Source organism: Phoca vitulina, unplaced genomic scaffold, assembly GCF_004348235.1.
Source record: "Phoca vitulina isolate PV1807 unplaced genomic scaffold, GSC_HSeal_1.0 scaffold45, whole genome shotgun sequence".
In the NCBI taxonomy this organism is placed as follows: domain Eukaryota; kingdom Metazoa; phylum Chordata; class Mammalia; order Carnivora; family Phocidae; genus Phoca; species Phoca vitulina.
Genome location: NW_022589748.1, coordinates 1,126,644 through 1,148,773, shown reverse-complemented (window position 1 = coordinate 1,148,773; position 22,130 = coordinate 1,126,644). Strand labels below are relative to the sequence as shown.

The following is a 22,130-nucleotide window of genomic DNA, read 5'->3' as shown; positions in this document are numbered from 1 at the left end:
AATGTGGGGCTCGAACTCACAACCCTGAGATCAAGAGTCACACACTTCACCGACTGAGCCAGCCAGGCACCCCCACCTAGGATATTTTTGAGGAAGATTAGCATTTAACCTCTCCAAGATTTTATTTTTATTTAAATATCCTTGATATCTGGACATCCTTATCAGCTTGGAAGGTAGAATACACATAACATCTTCTAAAAAGTTTTTTATGATCTCAGGGGAACTTAATTCTTAAGTATTCCTTCAGGTAATATATGTAAAAACAATGTTATATTGTCCTAACACTTAATTTGTAAAAACCATCAAAAGTGTTGATGCTCAGAATAAGCAAATATGGTGAGTTTATAGCTTGTCGTACAAGTGAGTTTGCTTTAATCTTAGGAATTTGTTCATCCATAATTTTTATATTTGGATTCTTTTTTTTTTAAGTAAGCTCTAGGCCCAACATAGGGCTTGAACTCACAACCCAAGATCAAGAGCTGCGTGTTCTACCGACTGAGCCAGCCAGGTGCCCCTATTTTTGGAATTTTTTTAACATAGCCAACCTGAAAACACATTAAGTAGATCAAAAGTTAGATGTAGGTCTTTTCCAGTGCGAGTGAGATAAAAGTAGAGACGCTTAAGAGAGATGAATCAATAGGCGTGGGTGCTCTTCACTTTGACAAGGAGGAGGCTGAAATGGAGCTGTGTGGGCAGTCTGTCAGAGAGTGGTATTTGCTAATAATGCCAACGTCCTGGTAAATTTAGATTGAACTACAGTCACCTCTTAGCCAACTGCCTGGTTACCTGCGAGCACATTTTAAGTCCAGGTTAATTTCCTTCTGACCTGCTCTCGGTGGGAACATGTGGAAGGAACACAGAATAGCCTCAAGGCCAACTGTGGCAGATCATCTTTACGTAACAGCGGCAGTAATAATAATTGGTCTGCAGAATACAGCTCCAGAACAGAAAGGAATTATTTTTATCTGATTGTTGATGAGAAGCCAAGAGTTCAACAGAAAAATTAACCCCAGCAGCATGCATTTACATTAGGGGCCAGAGTGCAACCCTTGTAAGGACTTGAATAGAGAAAAAGATTTGCATTTGAATAGGCCACGTGTGCACAAGTTCTAAGGGGAGAGTCAATGAAGAAGTTCTGTCTTTCCTGTCCTGGAAACCCATTCCCTCTCAGGAAGCCACTTACCAGGACGCCTGGGTGGCTCAGTGGGTTAAGTGTCCGACTCTTGATAATCAGCTCAGGTCTTGATCTCAGTCGTGAGTTCAAGCCCAGTGGCTGGGCTCCATGCCCAGCATGGAGCCTACTTAAAAAAAAAAGAAGCTACTTCCCTTCCACATTCTACCAGACAGTCTGTGCATGTACAAATGTGTTTTGTGAATGGAAATGATAGCAAACTGTTCACATTTTCCTACAACTTGCTTTTTTCACTTTTTATCTTAAGAGTTTGTGTAAATACAGAGCTGCTCTATTCTTGTTCATAGCTGCAAATTATTCCACATAACCATTTATGTTACAATTTTATACTAGATCATTTTAATAACCATTCATGTTGAAATATTACCTTTTTATTGATGGACATTTTTAACAATACTGAAATGCATGATTTGGGATATAAATATGATTGAATGTGAAATCTTAGGAAGGTGGTTTCAACCATCAGCCCTTTCGAGGGAAGGGTAAAGTTGCTGGTCTTGGCATCCTAGGTCTGATTTCTCATTTCATACCATTTTCTAACTGCACAATGTGATTTTTGCCATGCGTGTGCTAGCGTATGGTGAGATTACTTTCTTTGTGTCACGGATGGGACAATGCACATGAGAGCCACAGAAGCATGGAAGAGCCTGGTCACAGGGGAAACTCGGTAGTTCAGCATGACTCCAGTGAATGTGTGTGCAGTCCGTGTGGGACTGAGTGACATGGCGGGGAGGGTGACGGGGGGAGGGAGTGGGGATGGGTGTCTCTGAGTGGCGGGAGGTGTGGGTGGCAGAGAGAAGATGAGTGGTCAGTTGGTGAAGGGCCTCTCAGACCAGGCCAAGGAGTTAGGGTCTGAGTTGCCACTGAAGAATCATCCCTGCCAGTTAATGTGGTCAGGTCTCCACTTTAGAAATAAACTCTGATGGCAGCGTGAGAGCTGGATGGGAAGGACACGTGTAGGGGTGACTGCTACCATTCCTTGGTTTGTGGCCGCATCGCCCCAGTCTTTAAGGCCAGCATCCTCAGATCTTTCTCTGCTCCATCTTCACGTTGTGTATCTGACTCAAACCGCCCTCGACGCTCCGTTGTAAGGACACTTATAATTGCATTAAGGGCCCAACTGGATAATCTCCCCATCTAAAGATCCTTAACTTAATCACATCAGCAAAGACCCTTTTTCCAACTAATGAAACAACACTCACACGTTCCAGAGGTTGGGTCCTGAGATCTTTGGGGGCTGGAATTCAGCCTCAGTGAATGGTACCTGAGGCGCTAATGGAAGAGGAGCAGGCTCGGGGGAAGGGGGAGTTAGGGGAGATGACAAATGATCAGTCTGAGATGACCCAGCAAGTTAGGGACAGGGACCAAACTGGCCCCCCATGCCCCTGTTCTTTCCCCTGTCCTGGGGTAACTGGGCAGGCAAATGAGTCCACAGATGAACATGGCCGAGAATGTCACCCCTGAGACTGAACCCCTAGTAAAGCAACAAGGACAGCAACGGGCAAAGAGCCATTCTTGAAGCCGAGCCACCCAGAAAATGGTTTCCACATATGTTGCAGATAGAACTAGCATCATCATATTTTCTGAAACCAATCAAATCAGGGAGTATTACTGAAACTTGTAAAGAAAACCATGAGTTAGTCACTTAACATCACAACTCGAACGTCCACAGCTCCAGATTGCTCAGGGAAGCTCCTGGAGATCATTATACTTTTTGTGGAACACCAGAAGACCCATATACCACAAGGGTAGCTAAATTGTTATAGCAAAGAGCAGACATTTGCTGGTAACTGAAGACCTATGAGAGTTTTTTAAAATACCAATTAAAAAAGTAACTGTTTGCACCACTCAAGAAAATTACTCTGAACTATGACTCTTCTAGATCTTGACCTCAGCCTTCCCCACCTGATGGTTGAGAATATCCTGGCCTTGGCTGATACTTTCTCAACAAATGTATTCTTTCCTTCAACAAATGAAGGATCCCCATTTTTACAAACCAAACCCAAAGAGATTAAATTAGTGAGGAAGGAGGAAACTCTGCTTTTGAATGTTAAGAACAGATTACACATTTTTAATGTGACTTTGAAACTGCTTTATCAGTTAAATAATTCTCTACATTTATGATACTGGCCATTCTTCCTACCAAAGTTAAAAGCCAATGGAAATGCTATGTCTGCCAAGTATTCCCACTTCAAAAGGAAAGTTCATGGTGCTTTGATGTGAGCAACACCTCATCTATCTTTCTGCAGTTCATTCCTATCTAAGCATTTTGATAGCTTTTAAAAGTATGCCTCCTTTCTCGAAAGCCTCAGTGCAGATTTACCCCACACTTAAGCAGCTCTTCGGATGGGGCATAATTTTAGATCTTAGACATTCAAAGTGCTATGTAAAATAAAAATAACTTCTCTATTTTACATTATTGTCTAACTGGAGTTTTGTGATAAGTACTTTATACAAGAACCATCCTTTTCTCTTTTGTGTGACTTTACAAGGCCTGGAAAACACCTAGGTGTGTTACCCATGTGACGCAATGAAATACTTCGTTCAGAGGAATTCTAATTTTGTCAGAGTATGAATGACTTGGTTTCTACTTACAGGAACCTACTTCAAGTACTTTTCAAGGATATTTTGCAAATACAACGACACTGGGAATTGATCATCCTTTTTGCCGGTGCAACTGTTCAAAGCAGGAAGTTGTGCTTTGCATTTTTAAAAAATGGTGACAATAGTTTTAAGGTATCAATCGCAAACGAGATGACTCTAAAAAGAATGGTTCTTACGTATGAAAAGACTAGCACGAGAGAGTAAGGTCAAATATACACCAGCAAGGAGCGTGGACGTGAGTCTATTAGCCGCTAAAATGCCCTAAGCAGAGCAGGGACGATTACTTTGGTGGCCCCGTGGAGAGACGACTTAAGGGGAACATGCCTGAGAGCAGGTTGACAAGAAAATCCAGAGTGTCTGAAACACAGCATCGGCGATTGGCATGAAGAAAATGGGACAGGTTCCGTAAGTATTTAGGAAGAAAATTTGTGTTTGAGTGGACAAGAAGGAAGAAGGCGAGTTTAATCCCCTATTTTCAGCGTGCCCGGTTTATTGCAGGTGCTCAACGAAGTGACAGTTAATCAGTGACTACATTTCCCATAGGCCTTAGGGCAGCGTCCCCTGCATTTCCCAGAGAGCTGTGCGATGCCCACGCTGGCCCTGAGCGTCGTGGAAAAGGTAAACAGGAGGGGATGCGATCTTTAATGTTGCTTTGTAACCAAATTCCCCATTATCCTTTCCCCCTCTGCCCATGTTCTCTGTCTCCCGCGCCTCTGTTCACGGGCTTCAGGAGCCCAAATACCCAGGACTTGACTCCTTTGGCGACAGCTCGGTGTTACCTTTTCAGTGCCGAGCGACCGGAAGCGGAGTGCGCCTGCGGCCTTCTGGGAAATGTAGTTCCGTCCTCCCATGGCCTTGGTTCGGTGTAAGGACTCCGTCTCCTCGGGCCGCAGAACCAAGGCCTGGGTGGTCGGGGCACGTGACCGGCCCGTCTGAAAGCTTTGGGGACTGTTCCGCGCACGGCTCCTCGCAGGCCCAGGCCACCGACCGTTGCAGAGCCGACGAGCCCGGCTGGTCTCCATGGTGACCGGCTCGCCGCAGAAGCCTCTGGGAATTGTAGTTGGGCGGGAGCCGGGTCCGTGCGCCGAGTTCCGAGCGGTGGCCGTTACCGCTCGCCACCGCGGTCCGGTCGGAGCTTGGCGGCGTCCGGGGGAGTTCCTCCCGCGTTTCCTCGGCCTCCGGGAGCCCAGGCAGGCGGGCGGTCCCCCGGAAAAGCGGGGTGTGGGCCCGGGCTCCAGGGGAGGTATCTGGCAGGCGTTTTGCAGAGGCTCGCACAGTGGGTTGGTCACAGCGTTGAGAGCCGCATCAGAGCGTGGCCTCGAAGGAGCGCTTGGTCCAGTCTCTTCTGCTAGATTAGGGGGGACCGAAGCCCAGAGAGGGTCCATGGTTTGCCCCAAAGCGAGGCCAGACCCTAGTCTGTCCGCTCACGCCTTTCTTTGCAGCCCAGAGCGCCCTGCCTGACACAGAGCAGGCGCCCAGACATCGGTTAAGTGTCATTTCGTTCTAACGACAGCCAGCTGAAATACACAAGTACAAGATTTAAAAAAAAAAAAAAAAAAAAAAAAAATTTTTTTTTTTTTTTTAAAGAGGGAAGTGGACCTATAGATAAGGAGACTTATCAGCCAGATACAACCTGTAAATTCATTCGGATCATGAGTCTAAGAATCAATTGTGCGGTTTTTAAAAATCTGGTAGATGTGAACATTGATTGGCAATATGGCAGAGTTACTGTTTAAAACTTCTGGTTGTGAAAAGGCTGTTGCGGTTATGTTTTAAAAAGGAAAAGAGTCTTAGAGACACATACTGCAGGTTTTATGGTCGAAATGATGTCTGAGATTTGCTGAAAAAAATACCCAGCGTGCCCGGCTGGGGGGAGACAAGAATGGTACGGGATACCTGAGTTGGCATTGTACTATTTTACTCTCTTCAGCGGTGTTGAAAAGGACCATAATCAAGGGGTTTTATTTCATGTTATTGTGTTTCAGAAAGTTTCTGAAATATGAAGCAGCTCAGAGTTTCTCTGAAACATAAGCCTCACACGGCACAAGTGAGCCTCCCTGGGGACTTCTCCCGTCAAGAAAGAGCACCGCAATGAGGGGGGCTGTGTCCAGTGCCCCAGGTCCTTCAAAAGCAGGACAGAATTCTGACCTTGAAGCCAGAGGCAGAGGACCATGCTGCCAGGTAATCAGCCTCCCACCCAAGAGCTAGCCCGTCGGCACTTCAGAGAGTTCTAGGACCCTACAAGCTCCAACATTTTTTGATCTAAGAAAGAAAAGAAAAGAAAAGCAAGTAATTACCTTTATTTCCTTTAGGGCTCCCAATTTTCTTAACTGTCTCCAGGACAGGACGTTTTCTCAGGGGGAGATAGCGCCCCCCCTCCCCAGCACAGGAATCACCACACATCACCAGCTTCAGCCACTTGATCCCCAGTTCACATGTGTTGGGAACCCCACACCCTCCACGCCAGTGGTAAGAGGCAGCATCCTCTGGGGAGGATGTCACGGTCTTCGATCTTTTTCCTGGGCACTCCTGTGTTGAAAAGGCAGACAGAACATGATAGCTTGCAGACCTGTGCTGGGAGTGGGGTGTGATCTCAGACTAGCATGAGACCTTATGTCCAGAACTCAAAGAGGTGCTGAACTCATTGGAGCACAGCAGAGAATCTCAGTCTTCCACCAGTCCCTCTGCCACAGCTGGGTGTCCTTCATTACACTGGACATAGTATTAGGCTATTTGAATTCTGGTGCGGTCGCTTTTTAGCCTCCTTAGCCACCCCAGCGACTCTCCCCCCCCCCCCCCCCCCCGACCCTCAGGACCTTCCTGGGGTCCAACATCTAATGGCTTTGCCTGGTCTTATAAGAGGCTTCTGGATCTCCAGATAAGACCTACATCTGTTCTAATGGCTCAGTGTTTGGGCCCTTCCAGTCGTAAAGTGTAAGACCTCCTTGGCCCTAAGCTTTTATAGCCTCTCGCTGCCCATGCTCGTAAAGGGCAGCTGGGCAGCGTAGCCCAGCACAGTGAGGACTGGAACCAGCTGGATTCAGGTCCTGGCTCCGCCGCGTGCATCTATAAGCGTCAAAGAGGAGAAAATGCTTTGTGAACTATAAAGTGCCTACATATACAAGTTTTTTTTTTAATTATTATGATGTATCGGAGTTCTTTGACCAACACGGGACCACACACTCAAATCCAGCTTTCCGCCCCTCTGCCTGGGCCCTGCTTTCTGCACTTACCTCAAGCTTCGACCCCAGGATGCACCTCCTTGGAGGTCGCTAACCTTGGCCCCTTGGGCAGCTTCCTCAGCTGCCCGCCTCCCACACCTATTGCTGCATGGCTAGGAGAGCCCAAGTTCTTCCCAGCCTTCTCAGAATTCCCTGCCTGTTCCGCGCCCCCCACCCTCCGCCATCCCCACACTTCAGTCCCCTGCCTTTTCCTCATCCTCTCCCCAGGTTTGTACAATAACCTGGAGGTATTCTCTCCTTATGAAGTACTTCATAATTTCATTGTATTTCATAACCTGCTTTTTTAAAAAAAATGATTTATTTAGAGGGTGAGAAAGAGAGCATGTGAGCGGGGGCAGGGGCAAAGGGAGAGGGAGACAGTCTCCAGCAGGCTCCCTGCTGAGCATGGAACCCAACGTGGGGCTCCATCCCAGGACCCTGAGATCATGACCTGAGCCGAAACGAAGAGTCAGCTGCCTAACCGAGTGCACCACCCAGGCGCCCCTCATAACCTGCTTTTTAAAAAAAGTGTGATCATTAATTACTTTTCTATTACTTCATTTTTCATTGCTGTTTTATATGTCATGGTGTATTTCATCCATCCCTGGTGGTAGGCTTGCATTTTATTTCCATGGCTTTTCTTTGCAAAGCAAACAGGTAACATTTGGATTTTCTACATATGATTACAGACGGTGACCTCAGGAGTAAGGACAAGGTGCTCAGCTCAGATCAGGAACTTGCTGAAAGAAGATCCCACGGGTGACTTCACCAGAGCTGGGAGATACCTCAGAATGTTCCAGAATCTTAGACCAGCATTAGGGAGCCTCCAGACAGGAGGCCAAGCAGCTGCCTTGCCCAAGAGAAGAGTTTCAAGCAGGAGAGGGAAGAAGCAGCCATGACGGTGACAGAAATGATCAGAACTCCAGGCCAGGTGAGTGTCTCGTTCCAAGTAGAAAGTTGTGCAGACAGAGACCCCATACACGTAGCACACGTGGCCACAGTTTGTGGGCAGACCCAGCCCTCATTTAGCATCAGCCTGCACAGGAGAGGACCCTCCATGTGGGCGTAGGGAATAGACTCTAGACCACCCAGAAGCTGGCAGTCATGTGCCCCTGCGTGACCAGGTCAGGAGGGCAGCACGTAGATGAGAGAAAGCGAGGCAGGAGGGACCATGGAGTGTGAGCCAAAGGGCATGAGGGACATAACTAGAGAGACAGCAGGGAGGGCTCCTCCAGGAGGCCTCATCCCCAAACCCAGGCCCCCTTGTGGCCCTGCAGCTGTCCGGGGTTTGTGCTCCCCAGATGTGGAAGGGCCCAGGGAGCTGGCCTGGGTAGCAGTTCATCACCCAGCCACTTGGTTGTCACCTGAGCCCCCAGGCCTCCACTTTAGTCCCCTCTTGGGGCACTTTTGTGTCATTTCTGCCTTTCAAAAAATAATAATAATACATTCATTCTCTTATTAACAAAAGGAATACACGTCTAGAACAGAGAATTTTAAAATACGTCGAAAGAAAATGAAAAAAAATTAGTCACCTGTTTCGGAGTCATGGGTAACGTTGCCTCTCTAACATCTGTTTCTAAACATATACACATTTCCCCCGTTACTCAGATTTCTCCTAAAAAAAAAAAAAAAAAACAGGTGGGAGACCTCCTGGGGTCCACAGCCACCTGCAGCTGGGACTTCATCTGCTCTGCTTTTCTGGGTGGGAAGCAAGAGAAGGCCCCGCATGCTTGTGAACACAGTGGCAATCCCCCTCGTGGCCACAAGAAGGAGGTGTTGGCTCACGCACGTGTGTCCCCAAGCCGCCTGTGCGTCCTGCCGGGGTCTGGAACGGGCAGCTCCCATCCAAGGCACCCGTAGTGAGTCTTCGCTTTATTACTCCTTCTGCTCACTGCATCTCTTGGAAACCTTCTTGGTGCACGAGGGGGAAAAAAGACAGAGTTCCCAGCCTCCCTCTTCCACCACACGTGCCTGAACTTGAGGAATCCTTGGACAGCTCTCTCCTCGCTGTGGCAGCCTTGGGCTTCCCAGGGAAGGGATAAACCACAAACCTGCTCGGGTCATCCCCACACTTAACCCTCTTCTCGGTTTCCCATTGCTCTCAGGGTCCATTCTGAGCTGCGTGCCTCCCCACCTGCACTGTTTCCTCACATACACTAGGTGGGCCGTTTTTCGGCCCCTCTCACTCTGCTCCATCACCAGCAGACCTTCCCAGCAAGTTCTCTCCACACACCAGGCTGAGGCTTCCTCTTTGGGGTCTTAGCCAACCTGTTACTTCCTCCCCAAAGTCACTCTCAACCCTGTGAGTCTGGGTAACGTAATTCTCTGTGCTTCCTCGGGGCCCATCCTTCCCCTTTCAAATCGCACAGCATGCTGGGTTGTCCGCTTCCTTCTAGAATGGGAGTTCCATGAGGGCAGGGACCGTGTCATTCTGACTCACATCCCCAGCGCCTGGCGCTCCGTGGGGCTCAGATGAGGGAGTGAGTGAGCCCTTCCCTGTTCTCTGAAGTAGAGTCTGCAGAAGGCAGCCCCTTCCCCCTTCATCCCCCTTACCCCCAGTTCACCAGCTCCCTCTCAGTGTGTTTCTGGAAACAGAGCCTGAGGAGGAGCGGTGCTGAAGGGCCATTTGGCTCCCTGTGGGACGACCGTGGCACGAGGAGTGAGACAGACGTCGCCTCAGTTGCTGGCTTATTTTCTTTACACAGTGGAGCTAACGGACCCCTGGCTCGTGGGGTGGCTTGGAGGAATCACATGCCCCCCCCGACACATGGCGGACAGACTTCTTCCTCCCTCTTTCCCGAGCGCCCCTCTGAGACCGTGGGACCCGGAGGTGCTGCTGTGCTCCCGAGACCCTTCTCGTCTCCCCACGATCTCCCAGGCCACTTGCTGCTGGCCCCTCCCTCCCTGTCCTTTATCCGCCCCCCCGTCCCCCGCACAAACAGTAGTGCCAGGGACAGAGCAGACGAGATGCGGAAAAGGCACTTGTTGAATGGATGAGTGGATGAATGAGCCAGTCACAGTCACCAGCGTGGAACGGGTCACAGTGGTCACCAGCCGGTTAGTGGACAGGTGGCCTCCTGCCCGCCAGAGCCCAAGCGCACACAGGCAGGGCCTGTGTGAAGGTACCGTCCCCAGGCCCGAGGCAAGGGACAGGAAAGGTGACATCAGACTTTGCTGAAGACCGATGTGGAAGGAGGAGGGGCGATGTCCCCGTTCTTCTCTTCGGCTCAGCGCCGTGGACTGCAGGGACCACACGTGCTCCCCTGTCACCTGAACAAACAGTCCCACGGGGCGTCTGCGCTCCTTACAGCCAGGCTCTTGTTCCACCACTGGTGCGAAAAGTTCCAAGTTCCAGCAAAATCCTTCTCTCAATTCCGTTCATCGTTGTTTTCCTCCGATAGGAACGTTTTCTGTCCCGTGTGCTCAGAGGCCCGTGCGGCGGCCCCCCTCGGGCCCCCACGAGCTCCCTCATTACCGAGGAGCCCCCGCCCTCTCCCCGGTCAGGATCTTGGGGAGATGAATAAGGGCTGATTTCTCCTCAAATGATCACCGCCCTTGATTCATTCCATTTGAAAGATTTAGCTCGTGAATGGCTTATCTGCTGTTGGGCGAGTCCGTGGCTCGGCCCACTGAGGATGCCACTTTCTCCTACGTGGCACTCGGAAGGTCGGGCTGCCGGGGCTTGTGTTTTATGTGTCCCGTGCCCCTCGCCTGTGACCTCCTCATCTCTAAGGCTGCTTGCCTCCTCCCGAGGACTTTCCTACATCAGTGCCATTCACCGAATCTCTCTGGGATGAATTAGGAAATGAAGGGAAATTTTCCCTTATTCATAATATTCAAAGATTTCCTCTGTACAAATTCTCTGATACCCTCCAGAATTGTGCCCGAGGTTTGGGCTTAGAGTCTGAGGTTTCCCAAAGAGATGCCCTTCTCAGCATATCAGCAGCAGCTCCCCTGCCCCAGGGTGGCCCCTGTGGTTCTGCCCTGGCGGGAAGGCTGAGCAGTGGCGTTTTCGGGCTGTCCTCGGTCCTGGCCTCACGCTGTGATGACATCGTAGGACATGAGAGTGTCACAAGTCCCCAGTTCCAAGAAACCAAGCTCTGTGACTGCACCAACATTCCAGCCCCCGGCTGTCTCCTCCTGTGATAGCACAGCAAGAGGACAAGGCACTACTTTAGGGGGGGGGGGGGGGTGGGGGGGAGTGAGCTATGTTCTGAGCGCCCAAGGGCAACGCCCGGGTCACAGGTGCCCCTGGAATGCAGTGCCACCACCCCCACCCCCCCACGGCTCTGAATTTGCCCACCCTCCTGGCCTGGCCTGAAGCTCACCTCCTCCCTGAAGCCTTCCCGGGACTCTGTAGGCCTGCAGTTGGACCCCGCCCCCCCGTCTGTGTTCCTGTGGGAGTTCACGGCCCACCAAACCCCTTAGCACCCACGCCATGCTCTAGGTTTTCATGACTTTTCTATGCCTTCTTCTTCTCCAACAGACTTAAAGGAAGCTCTTTGAGGAGGAGCCACGTCCTGTCCTTGCTGTTCTCCATGGCATGTCTGAGCACGGCGGGACTTGGGTTGGAGACCGGGTGCGGCTGTGGCCACTGCGGTCGAAGCCGACGGATTTATGGTTCCGCGCAGTCGTGGGCGGAGATGAGCCCGTGACCGGAGACGTGGCCTGCCTTCTCGGGGGACGGTTGCTGCCGCACTCTTCCAGGTCACGCAGGAGGAAGGTGATCTCGTCCTGTTGCCACTCCTTGGCCCCGACACCCGCCCACGCCAGGCAGGCCAGCCAGATTCTCCCTGCGGCCAGCCGTGCATGGCGCCAATCCTGGGAGTGACGTCGGGGAGGGGGAGGCGGGGGGCGAGCAAGCGATCGGTATTGTGGCAGAGCTGTCCATGCAGTGTCCTGGTTAACTCTGGCTGGCGTAGGGACCGCCCTGAGCATGAACCCGCAGCTCTTTGAGGGCACGGCCTGGGTCTGAAGCCTCTCTCTATCCACGGTTCCTGGCTTAGCACCTGGCACGTAGAAAGCCTTCACCTGGCGTGGAGTAGGGGAGGGCTTCTGTAGTTACCGGCAGCCAGGGAGTTCATGGAGGGACCGAGTTCAGATGTTAGTGACTGTCCTCAAGTGTCCCTCCCCGGGCCCCCCACCCCCCAATGAGTGCGTCCTCCCTTTGGTATATGGCGAAGTCCTGGGTCCTCAGCACAAAATGCAGACGGTGCCCCCTTGTGTGTTTTGTAAGCTGCAGAATCCCTGTCTTGGGGGGGGGGGGCAGGGGCAGGGGACAAATCCTGTGTATACATCCAGGGTTTTATAGAGCCTGGGAGCTCTCTGCTGCTTTCTTTTAAAGCTAGTGAGTTAAAAATGTTCTAGGCCAGATAGTAGGACCTGGTCCCGAGGGCTGGCACTGCTCGTAGAACCACATCTCCTAGGAGCCGGGGGCTGCTTCCGAACAGCTGAACCTTGAAGCTGGTGGAGATGGGAGCAGGTCACCAAGGGTTAAGGAGACAGGGGAAGGGAGGGCCCTTGCCAGCCGCCTCTCTGTGTGCTTACCAGGGGCTTTCGTGCCCACGCAGTTGTCTCTGGGCAGGAACACCGCTGACTACCAGGTGTCCGCGCTCTGGGTTTGGCTGTTGGTAGCTGGAGTGTCATTTATAGTGGGTCTCCAGAATGCTCCCTCACATTTTTCCCCTAATGACCACCCAGAGACCCGACTGAACAGAAATTAATGCAAACAGGTAGAGGAGGTCGAAATAGATGATCAAGTGAAGGCTGTGGGGGGAGCAGGGCGCTGGAGGGGCAGGTGGCTCTCAGCTCCGCACTCGTAGGGAACGGGCCAAGGCTCTTCCTAAGAAGTGGCTCCAAAGGCTTCTAGAAAATAGCTTGAGAAGCCAGGTCTAGAAGGAAAGCTGTAGAGGGCTTCATGGTATGTAAAGGCACCCCCCCCGTCCTCACAGCCCCCCATCCAGAGCACCCACGCCAGGCTCTTGGATGCTCGCTGAGCGGCCGTTCTCACGGGGGGCCTCTGAGGTTGCTCGGTGCATGCGTGAGGCTCGAACCAGCACAGCCTGCCTTTAGTGCCCGCACGGCCAAGGGCTTCCCACGCAGGGCCCCGCTGAATCCCCAGCAGCCCCGGGAAGTAGCATGTTCCTGTCCTCATGTTCGAATGAAGAAAATAAGGTTTAGAGAGGTTAAATAACTTGCCCAAGGGTGGGCAACGAGCGAGGGGAGAAGCAGGCCTCACGTCCAGGCCTGCCCATCACTCGGGCTTTAAGGCGCTGCTTCTCGCCTTGCGGGAATTTTCCTTGCGTCGCCAGAATCCCCAGTCCACGCTGCGTCTCGATGGCACAGCCACCTTGAAATGGTCCTGCTTCCACAGCCCCCTCCGCGGCCCATCAGAGCCGCTCAGTGGTTTCTGAGACGCCAGGTCGAGTGGGAGCTGAACCTCCCGACCATCCCTGTGGTTCACGAGCGACATCCTCCGCACTCCCAGCAGTCACTGGAATTTCTGCTGTGGGAATTTGGGGAGAGTCTTGAGGCGTGGCAGATGCAAGAATCTGTGATTTCTGCTCTCCATTCTGTGAGTCAGGTCATCAGGCAGAGCAAGGCAGGAACAATTTCTTTCTGCTCCACTGTGTCTGGGCCTGGACCCAAGAGGCCCAAACGGCTGGATTTGGCTAAGGTGGTCTGACTGGCCGTAGTGCGGGGCCCTTGGTTCTGTCTGCCAGCAGGATCCCTCCCCTCTTTTTCACGTGACATCCACTGAAATGGGGTGGAAATGTCCAAAATGACTTTTTCACTCGTGCATCTGATGCTTCCATGTTCTCCTTTAATGGCCTCTCTTCATAGAGTAACTTCATCTCCTTACATTGCTGTTCTGGGCTTTGCAAAGCCACCGTCCATGCTCCTCCTTGTCCACAGTACCTGTCCTGCCCTGAGCCCCATCTGTGGGGAGCTGCCACATTTGGCCCCCACTGTATTCCATGACCCTGCCCATTGGGCCAGGATCCAGTGGAAGCTGACCAGTGACTTTTGAAATCACCTGGCTGGCTCAAAAATATAAGGAAAGCCAGTCAGACCAGTCGGATTCCCCTTTGGGGAAACTCAAACCAAAACATCAGACTGTATTGGCACAGTGTGTGTGTGACAGGATAGCGTGAGGGCAAGTAGGGCCTGGATGGACCGATGTGCTGGCCTGAATGAGGCTGAAGAAGGGACGTGGAGATAGAAGAAAAACAAGCCGTGACATGGAGAGACCTCCGAGTGGAGGGAACCATGAGCCTGTTGTTGGTGACGGGAGAAAGGAGGGGACGGCCAGAGCAGAGCTGGGACCCATGAAAGCCTGGGGGTGGAGCCAGTCCCAGAGGTGCCCTAGTGTCCCAGAGCTCCCCTAGTGTCCCAGAGCTCCTGGGCCCGCCTGGCCCATGTGAGTCACTGCAACAAACTTGTTCCTTATTCCCTTAGCTGTCAGTTGGCTTAGAGGGGGCCATGTGACTTCGATCTGCCAATAAAAATTAGGAGGAAATGGGCTGGAGGTCCTTCTGGGAAGAATTTTGCTTTTTGATCAAAGGAAGGATGGTGAAGAGGCCTGGCCCTTCTTCCTGCTTTGGACATGGATGTTTGAGGATGTGATACTTAGAGCTGTAGCAGCCATCTTGGGACCATGAGGCAACAAGATCAAGGGAAGAAGCCAACGTACCAAAGTTGGCCCAGCAGACGGACAAAAAGAGCCTGGGTCCTAGATGACATCGTTGAGCCACTATACCTATCCTGGAACCACCTACTTCCAGTCTTATTGATACATTAATTAAATGTCTTTATTTTCTAAGCAGATTTCTGCTATTTGAAGGCTAAGACATTCTTAGCCAGTATAGCACTCCTCTAAACCTGTCCGTCGTCAACTCCTTAGAGCCCCATGGCTCTTGGTTTAGATCCAAATGGGAAATCACCACAAATTTAAACAGTGGAAATCTTAACTTACATGGTAGGAAATACAAGTCAAGATTTCTCACAGCCTACAGAGCAATTCCAGCACTTAGTCCCAACTCCCAGGGCCTGTTGGACGCAAATGAGGAAAGATAGATTCAGGAAAGTTCTAGATACATGAGCATGAGTCTTCTAAAATGGGGCTCAATGATGAATTTTGGGATGAACAAGTGCAGTGAGGGGAGAGGGGGAGAGCCTAAGCATGGGCCAGAAAGCCATGGAAAGCACATGGAAGGAGCAGCAAGCTGGAATGGACAAATGGCGGGTGGGACCCTGCGGGAGGCCAGGGTCCACAGCAAGATTTCACAAGTGCCGAGTACTGGCTCCGAGGAGTTTACGGCAACTAGAATTAAACTGGTGGGAAAAGAGGCCTTTTCATTAACTCTCCAGCCAGCCTTCCTGACATTTTAGATCCTTTTAGGAACAGGGACTGAATTGTGGCCCTTGCCTGCGTGCAGGCGCTCCCACGTGCTTCATTCTTTGTCTCTTCTCCACCTCTCCCTCTCTCTCCACCCTTTCTTCCTGTCTTCTCAGCAAAGCTAGGAGCCAGAAATGCTCAAGATCTGAATCTCTTTTACCTCAGCTGGAGAGTAAAGATAGTGGGAGGCAAGGATGTCTTATGGAAGCTTCGAATCCTGGTCTGGGGATCATCCTGGTTCCCTTGGGAGGTGGGAAAGCCGTCTGTTGATAAGGACTAGATTAAGCTTTCTTCTGCCCCAACTTTGACCAAGCAGTGGGGACGGGGGTGCTTCTTCAACACAACACAAGAAAATGTGTGGTCCTCCCTTCCCTTGTGCAATGAGACGTTGAACTCGAGCACTCTAGGCCTTCCTCTTTCGATTTCTAGTTTCAGGTACACAACAAAGATAATCTGACATCCTCCTCATGCATCCTACGAATATTTCATTGCATTCAGAGCTTGAGAAAAGTCTCACCAACCCATTTCCCATCCCCACATCATCAGTAGTAGAAACATGTGGCCTGTAGAAGTTCATCAAATGAATGGGGCCCAAACACGGTTGAGTTACCAGCAGACTCTGCCACTAAGCCTCTTCCCTCTGGGCGCAGCCCTTATGCACCCTGCGTATCTTAGGAGTCCTGCCCCCAAAGGCCAAAACCAGGTCAACCCCGACATTTGCCCACTGTGTTACTTCACTCACTCAGTAGAAGTACTGAACGCCTAGTAGAATTACAAGCTAAACTTATAAAAGCAATGATGCTATTAGGAAGATTAGTCATTAAAGACACACACAAAAAATTCCTGACCTCATCAGAGGTCAGAGGTCAACGAATGAAAGCTTTGGGATGGAGGAAGCAAAAAGGGTAACCTCCTACTTTGATGTGATTAATGCTTCACTGTGATGCTTAATACACCGTGAATTCCCCCACCCCCACAGTTGGCCCGTACACCATGAAGGTTCCTCTGAAATCCAGTAAGGAAAAGAACTTGAAGGCTTTTCCTCCTTCTTGGTAATCAGGGTTTTTTCTCCAGTATGAATTTGCCTGATTATGGGTTAAACGCTCTCCCACAGTCCGTACAACACGAGAGTGTCTTTCCCGTGAACTCTCCAATGATAAGAAAGGGCTACACTGTCCCCACATGATTTTCCACACCGATTAGGCTCACAGGCTTCTCTCTAGGATGAATGATCTCAGGTTCAATCCACTCCACGCTTCCCCTAGACAGTTCTCCATATTCATTACATAGGACCGGCTCAAGTCCCAACTAAATTAGCTGACATTGTCTGAGTCTGGAACTGGGATTGTAGGTTCTTCCTCATCCATTATGCTTACAGAGCTCCTCCCTGCCCTGAAATCCCAGGAGCCTAATTAGCTGTGAGCACTGTCTAAAAGCATTTTCACATCCATTACGTGCATGTGGTTTTTCTCCAGTGTGAATTCTCTGACGTTGAATGAGCTCTGCTTTCCCGAAAGCCTCCACATTTATTGCATTTGTAGAGTTCCTGTGGCTTATGAAGGTGCTAGAATGCTTGCAGAGGCTTCCACAGATCGGGCTTTCTCTAAGATGAATGTTTCAGTGTTCAGGAGGCTGGGAGCCCCAGCAAAAATCGCCTGTATTTGTAATGCGAGGTCTCTCTCCAATACAAATACTGTAATCCTGAATAAATTCTGACTTCTAAGATTTGGCCGCATATATTTTGGGGTCTTCTCACTTCTAAAAGATACAGACAGAATTGCACCTTATCCCCATCTTCATCCCATTCATGGGATGGGGTCCCTGATGGTTCTCTGGGATGTCTCCCTAGTCACATCTCTCTCCATGCTTGGGGGCCAGCTCGTCCTCTGATAGGGACCTCCTCACTGCATTCACCTATGAGTCTACTGCTGCAGAAAGTTCCTGCTCAGGGCCCGCTTGCTCTGGGTCCCAGCCTCACAATATAAAATCCCAGCAAATGTAAATCCCAGCCATTCTCTCTCAAAGAACCAGAACATGTCTTGGGCGGAGAATATAAAATTTGGGGAGAAGACTTAAAAGTCAGAGTGCCTTTGGGTGAATCTAGAAAATGATGGCTGTGACAGATGGCTGGTTACTTATATTCTCTTTTTCTTTCTTAACGAACCGTCTTGTGGTCACACTGAGAATGTACCCATTAAAATTACCTTCCCTAGTGACCGGGAGGGAGCACATGGGGTCTTGCAAGGAGGCTGTTCCCACTCTGTTCCTTGATCTGGATGCTGGTCAAATTGATGTGTTCACTTTGTGAAGATCCCTAAGTGGGATCCTTAGGATTTGTGCGCCTTCTAGGAGGAAAGTTAAAAAAGTATGTTCCCCATACTGCCGCTGTGCAGCCAGCAAATGAGATGTAAGCAGAACTGGGCGTCCACGAGAACTCATTAAAGTGGGGGACTCCGGAGCAGGAACCTTTTGCCTTTTCCCTGCCTGCCCCCCTTCTTCTCGCGGATCTGGGAGGTGCCGCCTGAAGGTGCAGCAGCCATCCTGGGAGCTGTGAAGGAGGGTGCCCCTTCCCTGTGGCCATGAACTTCTCACCTCTGGAATTTTCAGGTTGTTTAGTCTAGGCAATGAAAAGTGACTCGTTAGGCCAGGCATCTTTCCCTGTGTTCATTGCCTCTTACGTTTTAATTTTGTTCACCTTTCTCTTTGATCCTTTTGCAAAAGTTCTGCATTCGTTGAAAGTATTGTCCCTTCACGTGTCCGATGACTCGTGGCCATCCTTCCAAATGTCTCTTGAGTTTGTGGGGTTTTTTAAGCCAAACAAATTACCCCATTTTTATTGTATGGCTTCTGAATGTTGCATATTCATACTTTTCCCACTCCAGAGCTGTTAAAACGTTAATCCTGCCTGCCTGCTGGTACTTCATAGTTTCGTTGTTTTATGTTAAAATCTTGGATCCCCGTGGAATTTACCTTGAGGTAAGGCCTGGGGGTGAAGTTCCGGATCTTCCCCTCCCCCATCACCTCTCAGCGCCATCTGGGGAATAGCTCCCTTTTCCCAGCCATTGTGAAATGCCGCTGTGATTATGGGTTCAGTTCCCATTTGAACGTGGGTCTTTTTCTTGAATTTGTATTTCTATACCTTGTCTGATACATAATTATTTTGATTCTTTTTCTTTATAAGTTGTTTTCCTATCTGATAAGGCTACTGCCTCATTGTTCTTTTCCAGAACTCTCACGTGACACTGAGGTGGGTAAGTGGGGGTTGGCGGTAGTCACTTAGAGATTTCCATGATGTCAGATTGTACAGAGCCTCCTGCATACAGAGAACATTCTAACAATATCCTTAGTTTGAGCAATCTCCCCTTTTCCTCTGCAGTGTATTCTTGGAGCCATTTGGTAAGCAAGAGTCATATTTTCTCGTGATAATTACTCATATCCAGAAACTCAACATCAAACAAGTTCCGGTTCTGACAAATACATCATAAAAGCAAAAACAAAACTTAGGATGGTCTTCAGCAATATAAAAGGGCAACACGATGCTTCAAGTCCTACGCCCGTAGGCATATGGGGGCTCAAGATAATAATGTCACAGGCCTCCGTGTGCTGTAGAGTCTATACAAAGCACAAACCATTCTGCCAGTCTGTCTGCCTAGTCTAAAAATAGACCTATCTGTGTCAAAAGGACAAATACAGCATTCTCAAATGTGCTTCCCTTTGGGAATTTAGGAGATTCATGAGGAAATGATGTGTAAGATCCAAGTTTCTTTTTAAGGTAAACTTTCCAGAGAAAATGAAACTGATTCTGTTTCTTCTGATAAATTTCCCTGAAACAAAACAAGCATTCAGAAGAATTCCATTCCCCTTACAGCTGGGTAGGATTTTTAGGTTTTTCCTAGAAATGGCTATGATAGTATTGAAAGGCCTCATTAGGACATTAGTTTTGAGTGCATGGAAGTATTAAGAGAAATAGTCTCTGGAATCATGCCTTTGATCTTTGCTTTGCCGCATAAATGCTTCATATTGGTGTAATAAACAAAATGAAATGTTTGGAAAAATATGGGTCCAGGGAAGATTAATTCCTCCAATAAGTCAGAATTTGTGGGAAATTACTATAAGTGTAAAATTAAAAAAAAAGAAAGAAAGAAACTGTATCGGCTGCACATAGTGACTTCCTTCCAAAGAGTACAGCATGGGATGGGGGGTGATAAGTAGCTGCTTTACACGGGAGAAGCCCAACAATCCCCACCCCAGCCAGGCAATGAAAGTCAGTGTCAACAGTGATCAGGCTTGTTGATGTATGTACCCTTGATATGATGTGATGACAATGGCCCTTTACCACCGTTGTGGTCTTTGTCCCCAAAACCCATTACTCCAGTCTAATGCAGTGAAAACATCAGAAAATCCCAATTGAGGACCTTGTGCAAAATGCCTGACTCCTCCAAACTCTCAGGGTCATCAAAAACAAGGGAAGCCTGAGAAAGCTGTCACATACAAGAGGAGCCTGAGAAGAAATAACAGCTAAACGGGATGCTGTATCCTGGATGGGATCTTGGAACATTTTGAAAAAGACGTTAGGTAAAAACTAAGGAAATTAGATCAAGGGTGAACTTTATTTAATAATATATTAATATTGGTTCGCTAGTTATAACAAAGATACCATAAGATGTGTTAATGGGGGAAACAGGGATATATGGGAACTCTACACTATCTTTGCAACTTTTCTGTAAAACTAAACTACTCTGAAATAAAAGTTTTATTTAAAAATAGGCTAAAAGAGCGCCTGGGTGGCTCAGTCGTTAAGCGTCTGCCTTCGGCTCAGGTCATGATCCCAGGGTCCTGGGATCGAGCCCCACATCGGGCTCCCTGCTCAGTGGGAAGCCTGCTTCTCCCTCTCCCACTCCACCTGCTTGTGTTCCCTCTCTCGCTGTCTCTCTCTGTCAAATAAATAAATAAAATCTTTAAAATAAATAAATAAAATAAAAATAGGCTAAAAATATCAAGTATTAGAAGATGTTGATGGCGGTTACAGACAAGATGGCATGGATGCAGTTCTCTCTCTTCTTCCCACTAAAGTGCAGCTCAAACCCTGGACATAATGTCTAATACGAATAGAGGAAGACTCTGGAGGGTGGAGAGAACATCAGGAATTAAGAAGAACAATGATAATGGTCAAATTATGGGCAAACATATTAGACTATTATCCTCTTGAGTTTTTGAAATTATGTCTAATAGCTAAAGCAAAAATCGTAATATTGCCTGACGTGGCATTCATTGTATGGAAAAGAAATACGTAAGGCAATTTTAAATGGAGGTGCGTGGGTACAGAGACCTAAATGGAGATAGTATGGTTAAAAATATTGATACCAGTAGGCTGTTGGAGTAAGTTACACATGTAAAACACCTAGGGCAACCACTGGGGAAAAGAAAAAAAAAAAAAACTATACAAAGACTTTATTGTGTCAGTCCCAGCCCATTGATAGTGATGTTCTTGATTAGGAATGCCTGAGCCCCACAGATGTCCCCCCTTCCACCAGCACCAGGGCCAGTGCTGTGGCTGGACCAGCCCTTGTGGTTCTTACTGTGATTTCAGGATGCACCTCAGCAAAACCATTGGGGAACTTTGAAGAACATGGTTTATTACACACCCCAGGGCCACACATGAAGTTCTGGGTCAAGAGAGAGAGAGAAAGAGGGAGAGAGAAAAGACCTAGGGCTCTGCCTTTATTAGGGACTGAGGGTGGGGTACGTAGAGTTTCACAGGTACACTCTTTATTAGCAAATTTATGGCATAAGAGGAGGAATTAGGGCACGGGAAGGGATAAATGAGATCAATCAAGTGGTCGGTTAATCTAGGTTACTCGGGGCTCTTTGTAAGGGGAACTTCATGGGTGGGGGTGGCCTCATTCCTTACTAGTTATTTTGCTGGCACCTGTGCCATCCACCCAGCAGTATGTTAATTCAAGATGGAGGTCTTTGAAATGGATGCCATAGCAATCAAAAGTTTATATCAAGCACTTACACTACAGAGATGCACTCAAAACCAGTATAGATAAATGAAAATGGAATTATAAAAATTGTTCAGGCAACCAGAGAAAAGCATGAAAAAGAAAACAGAGGAATGAAAGCCAGAAAACAAATAATAAATGGCAGGCTTAAACCCTAACATGCCAAAATTACATTAGATGTAAATGGTATAAATCTACTAGTTAAGAACAAAGAATAGGGCCAGGGCAATGAGAGGCCTCCTTGGGAAGGCTGCTGGAGCTACAAGGAGAGAGGCATGTTCTGTGCTCTGGAATTGCTAAACTAGGAGAATCAAAGGGTGGAGTTCCCGGTGGCCATTTGCTCACTTAAAAAAAAAAAAAAAAGCCCAAGGATTGGTAGAGTGGATTTAAAAACATGATCCAACTATATACGGTATATAAGAAATTCACTTCAAATATAAAGATATATGTAGACTGAAAGTAAAAGGATAGAGAAAGATACACCATTCAAACATTAGTCAGTGGGAAGCAGGAGTGGCTATGTTAATATCAGATGAAGTAAACTTTAGAGCAATGAAAATTGCCAAGGATGAAGAAGGACATTACATCCTTTTTTTGGGAGGGGGGTCCTTTTATTTCAATTCAATTAATTAACATACAGTGTATTATTAGTTTCAGAAGTAGAGTTCAGTGATTCATCAGTTGCATAGAACACCTAGTGCTCATTCCAT

At 48.8% G+C, this 22,130-nt stretch overlaps 1 long non-coding RNA gene across 2 annotated transcripts; it reads left to right on the top strand.

Annotated features, from left to right (window-relative positions):
- Positions 1-3,727: 3,727 nt before the first annotated feature.
- On the top strand, positions 3,728-20,176 carry LOC116648692. 2 transcript variants are annotated; one of them, XR_004302558.1, is made up of 4 exons: positions 3,728-4,414; positions 5,782-5,977; positions 7,707-7,948; positions 11,504-20,176. It is a non-coding gene; the product is annotated as an uncharacterized LOC116648692 (long non-coding RNA). The 2 variants fall into 2 exon arrangements; XR_004302559.1 differs by lacking the exon at positions 3,728-4,414 and adding an exon at positions 5,046-5,681.
- Positions 20,177-22,130: the final 1,954 nt, after the last annotated feature.